Consider the following 6,135-nt stretch of genomic DNA (forward strand, 5'->3'; position numbering starts at 1 on the left):
CTAGGAAGTTTGTGAACTCATTAAGCCCAAATGCCATCCTAAACTCTTCAGCATTAATTTCAACAAGGGTTTTCCCATTTACATCCCGGATGCATCTTGTAACTGGATCATAATTTAACGCCATTTGGGTTAGCAAATCTGTGTCCATGAATACTCCTGGGACAACTAGTTTTCCAACATCCAGTTCCCAGATACTGTTTTGCGGGGCAAGAGAATTTCTCATTCCGAATCCCACTTTAAATAACCCCAACCCAGACAGTCCAACTTGTGGGTCTCTCAACCAATTGCCCTTGTCATATAATCCTTCTCCTATTTTTAGACGGGGAGCCCTGGGCACTAACTCTTTAGCCTTTGATGCCGGATTGGTTGACAACGTCAACTGTTCTAAAAAATCATCACATACACTTCTTTCTAAATAGTTAACCTTGCTAGAGAATTCCCTTTTAGGAGCCATTTTGTAAATGCAAGAAATAAATGCCACTCTTAAACAACTCTGCAAAGAATTAATTATCTATTTTAGAACACTCCATAAGAATTGCTACACAAAAATACAAGAGAACCTATTCTTTGCTTGAAGGAATTTGCTTTGCAACTGAACCAACTTGCTCTGTATATCAGGAAAATAACTCTGCGTCTGCTCTTCTGCAAAATCCTTTAAAAGATATCTTTACCCGGTTGTTAGGAAATCAAATATTTGTACTCAGGGCCTTAACTATAACATTTATTCCGCATGCTTCGGTCGTCCCTTCAAAATTGAATTCATACAAGAATTCGTATTTTTCACTCCAACGAGTCACAATATTCCTGCAAGTGCTTCATTTTGTTCTTTCGCAACTTCGCGAGGCATAACTATTGGGTAGCTTAGTCCTATGAAATAACGCCAACCATTCGATCAAAAGAAAATTGATCGAGCATTAGATTAACTGACGGCTTTGGCTTTTCTATGGGTCCTGCTTTTCTATTGGCTACATAATACCACGTGGCAGCTAATCATTGGCCTTGAAATCCCCTTCGCATTCCACTTGATACTAGTCGTGTGTCTTTCTTTTATACCGACGGTTCCACCTTGGGGGGCTCACACTTTCTTCTTAGACCGCGTGTCATCATGGCACATGGATGGTTCTCATTCACTCTCGCTATTTCGTGGGGTATAAAGAGTGAGCACCTTACCCTTGTGAAATAGTGCGGACCATTGGATCATCTCTCAAGCTGATCGGGATTTAATCCTCTGAAAAGGCTCTTAGGAGGGGTGGGCCCCCTGACTCATCGTAAACACCTAGCATCCAGTCACCTTTGGAGCTGATTTGTCGCTCTGTCATTTGCCAAAAGAAAAACACGTGGCTCTAGGTGTTATTAATAGCTATACCCACCAGGTCATTTCTACCTGCGACATGACTCACCTTTGGGGCCCGCCTTTTATCCTTTAACCCTGACCCGCTAACTGTTGTGACTTGTGCCACGTGCCACCATTTTACTCGTTGTCAACAACCAGCTGGATCATCAATGTGGCATGCCATGTGGTTTTCGCTATTTCGCGGGGTATAAACTACACGCAACTTCGCCTAGTGAAATAACGCGAGCCGTGGATCCATCTGCGAGATGTGCACTAGTTACTAGGCCCGACAACTTTAGAAGAAAAACATACAAGGCATAAAATTTTCGATTAATCAACATAACCGCCCAGGCAAACAACAAGGGGGGACACATCCTACGACCCCACGACCCATTACTTAAGTGAATAAAGTAACAGAAGATTAGAAACCAGAGGGTTTAAAACAAATACGATAGGATCTAAAATCAAAAACCCTTAAACCCTTAAAGGCTAGAACAAAGCTAAAGCATTTGGAATTACACCCTATTCGAAAAATTCAACATACCATAGCCAATCATGGGAAAAGAAAAACCCAATTTTAATCAGTGATAACAGCGGCTCTGACTGGGGATGGTTGATTGTGAGATCAACACAAGAAAACTCAAAAACTCTGGAGAAACAGACCAAAACCAGAAAAGCAGAAAAGAAAACAAAATATGTACAAACAAAGGACCTACCATGCATGTACATTAAGAGAAATAATGCTTCAGGAATTGTCCATGCACTGGAAATTCCTGCATTTCATCATGCATATTTTTCAAGAAATATGAATCCTTACCATTTAGGTCACAAACCACAAAAGGGCCAATCCATAGTGATTCAATTTTTTTATGCTTTCCTTTATCCTATCCTTTTGCATTCCACTGAAGAACCATGTCATCAATTTGAAACTTCCTTAGTGATGTCCTTTTATCAAAAAGATACTTTGACTGCACCTAGATCTTCTGATTTTTCTTATGGGCAGAAGTCCTAAGCTCCTCCATTTCTACAATTTGGATCATCCGGTTTTCCATTGGTTCGGATACCTCCATGTCCTCATTCTGCAAAAACATATACACTGGAAGTAGGTTATTCACCGATAGTCTGGCTTGGGTACCATAAACCAACTCAAAAGGTGACATTCCAATGGATTTTTTAACTGTTATTCTATCTACCCACAGAGCTAACTTCAACTTTTGATCCCAAGATCTTTTATTTTCCTCTAGGATTTTCTTGATGATATTCAACAGGCTTTTATTGCTGGATTCTGCTTGTCCATTCCCCTGAGGGTGATAAGATGATGAGTATGACATGAGTATACCGTGACTATTGCAAAAGCCTACAAATTCTTCTGATCTAAAACACATAGCATTATCCATTACCAATTTTGTAGGTGGGTATGTGCAAGCTAATGAGTCACAAATTCGCGAAAGTTTGCGCGTTGAAAAATGCGCTCCGCAAAACGGGCCCCCGTTTTTAAAAAACGGGGGCCCGTTATAAAAAATGGGGGCCCGTTAATGGTTCGGGCTCCCGAGCCGAAAGGTCACGGGGTGCCGAAGCCAGATAAAACGGGCCCCCATTTTTTAATAAACGGGCCCCCGTTTGTAGACAAAACGGGCCCCCGTTTTTAAACAAAAGGGGGGCCCGTTTTTAAAAAACGGGGGCCCGTTTTGAAAAGCTATTTTTACCCTTTTTTTTGGATAATTTTTCATTTTACTGTTGCACAAGAAGATATCGAAAACGGGCCCCCGTGCTGTGGTTTCCACTTCAAACCTCCACCACTATCCCAGGTGCACATTCTGTCACCTATTTTCACAGTTCATAATTTTCTTGTATATTTTTCTCTTTTTTTGGTGTATTATTTAGTTTTTTTTTTATTATTTTAGTTTTTTTTAATAGTAGCATATAAATAAATTATTTTTTATATTTGTAAATTCTTGATTTTGATGTAAAATATTTTTGAACAGTTAACCCTAAACCGTAATCAACAAATTTAGAAACCAAAACCAAACCTAGATAATTAACAAAATGAAATCGACACAAACAAAAAACCAAAAATGAAATGGGAACAAAAACAAAAACGTTCGAAAATGAAATCAACACAAACAAAAAACCGAAAATGAAATGGAAACAAAAACAAAAATGTTCGAAAATGAAATCGACACAAACAAAAAACCAAAAATGAAATGGAAACAAAAACAAAAATGTTCGAAAATGAAATTGACATAAAACCGAACATATGTACCTAAATTGTTCTTAATCCTCATTAGGCAATACAAAAGTTACCACTAAATTAGTATAACCTTAAAAGTAATTAACATTAAGTTTTTCAAATTTTAGATATGAAAGTTTAGGCTTAGGTTTATGCCATGTCATGGCATAAAGGTCCTATTATGTCATGTGATGGTATAAAAGGATCAATTATGGACACAATTTTAGAGCAAAACTAGATAAGTTACTAAAATTGGAGTTTGTTTACATAGGTTCATAAAGGAAGCTAATATGCCAAATATATAATTCATTAATACAAAATAAAAAATATTCTTGATTTATAATGTTGATTGATAATGAGTTTTCTAAATGGGGTGCTAATTATATATACATCTGAAAGATTTGAAAAATATAATTCCCAAGAAGTATTTTGAATATACAATTGAGGATATATATAATCTCATGGTTAAAGATGCTTAATTTCGATGAAAGTTATTTTTTGTATTACTATGTAAGAAATCCATAAATGGAATGAAAGTAAGACATGGCCATCTAGCATAGATCATCTTATATGTTGAAGGAGTATTTTGAGTTATATTAGAATTATTTGATGTGATTAAGTCCTAATTTTAGGATATGTAGAGTTCTTTTACTTTTAAGGTTGAAATAAAACATGGTGATTATGTTTTATTATCACTTTTATGCTTAACCTAGGTAAAAGTTTTAATGGAATTATTTTCATATTTAGATATATAGATCACAACTTATTATTATTTGTATGTTTCTTGTTTCTTTGAAAGAAATGCATATTGATTTATTTATAAGTAATAATTTATCTAATTATGCATTTATGAAATATATAGAAATTGAGATTTTTTTATTGAGGCTAATTAATTTTAAAACTCAATGGTTATATCCACTATCTAATGATGTAATATATCCAATGTTCTCCCCTTCTTACATATATTTGAACAAGAGATGGAATATTTCAAGACTTGAATGCAACCCTTATGTAAACTTTAATGATGTACATCTACTGATCCTCCTCACTAACCAAGAAACACTAGACTAACTCCATTAATGAATATTTCGAATTTAAAACCTATCAAATGTCTATAAAACATGAGAGAACCTAAAGGGTCTATATCCTCCTTGCCTAATGAGAGAGCAACATTTCTTTGAAAGTCCCAATGAGCCTCAAATGATCCTAATGAATGTAGGGCAGTCTTAATGAACCTAAGAAAGTCCTAATGAGCCTAAGAAAGCAATAATGAACTTGGGACAATCCTAATGAACCTAGGATAGTCCTAATGAACCTACGATAGTGTAAACAAGCCTAGTATAGTGTAAGAAAAAAACACTACAAAAAAGACCTCAAATGCGTTAAATGAATTTCCCAATAACGCACTCGTGTTTATCTTTTTTTGGTCATTTGGCTACCTTTTTTTACAACATCTTGGTGTATACGCCCCTAAGAAGACCTTTTCCTCAAAACTTTCTTGGATCATGAACTCCTCATGTGCACCAAACATTTAAGTTGCCACTTGGAAGCTTCTAATGCACACAATCCTTTCAATCAATCTACTCCATTGATCTCTCAAAACAATCTTAGTATTTAATCCTCTATCCTTCATTTCTTATTCAACTTTGTAAGAGAATTTGTGTATGGATTGATATCTTAAATTTTATAGAAAGATTATATATGAAAACAAATGATTGCGGAGTTTTATAATAAATGATTTATAGGAAATAATATTTTTTGAAGACCTTTTGTAAATTATAATCTTGTGTAGATTTGATTATGGGAGAAATTTAATGGTGAAATATGCTTAACTCTTCAAAAGTTTTGATGTTTTGTCTTTACATGACAACCACTTAGAATATAATATGTTTTAAGTATGTCATTTATAGTCATGGGAGATTAGTTTTTTTTCAAGATTGTTTGAAGACTAATCAATGTAATATGAATTGATGACAATTATCTCAGAACTACGTAATTGAATTCTAATAGATTTATGATGTTTCATTGAAAGTTTTTATTAAGTTTTATGCGCAAATTTTATATTTCAAGATTCAATAGTATGTACATGTATATTTTTTTAAGTTCAATATTATATTATATATTTCATGTGTATCTCATTCAACAACATAGAAATGTTACTATTTATAAATGTTTTTTTTTAATTTAGTAAAATAGATTCTTCTTTGACATAGAGTTGTATATAATTCATGTATATCTTTATATATGCAGGAGTTCTTTGCCATCATGGATGTTTTTGACATAGATGAACTATTAGGTGAAAATCCCCCACCACAACCCCCTCCTCCTCCTCCTCCTCCTCCTCCTCCACCACCACCACCACCACCACCACCACCACAACCCCCTAGATTGGATGAAATTCGTTTAAGAGAACGAATTAATGAAAACCTACAAGTGATTGAACAAAACATTGCTGCTATCCAAAATGAGCAAGTCACGCCACCCCATCTTGTAGAGTTTGCAAAATCAATGCAAACTGTTGTCGAGTCAGTTAGATCTGTTGATTCTCAATTAGATCAATTTCATAGACGAC

The sequence above is a fragment of the Cryptomeria japonica genome, chromosome 6 (assembly GCF_030272615.1).
Source record: "Cryptomeria japonica chromosome 6, Sugi_1.0, whole genome shotgun sequence".
Classification (NCBI taxonomy): domain Eukaryota; kingdom Viridiplantae; phylum Streptophyta; class Pinopsida; order Cupressales; family Cupressaceae; genus Cryptomeria; species Cryptomeria japonica.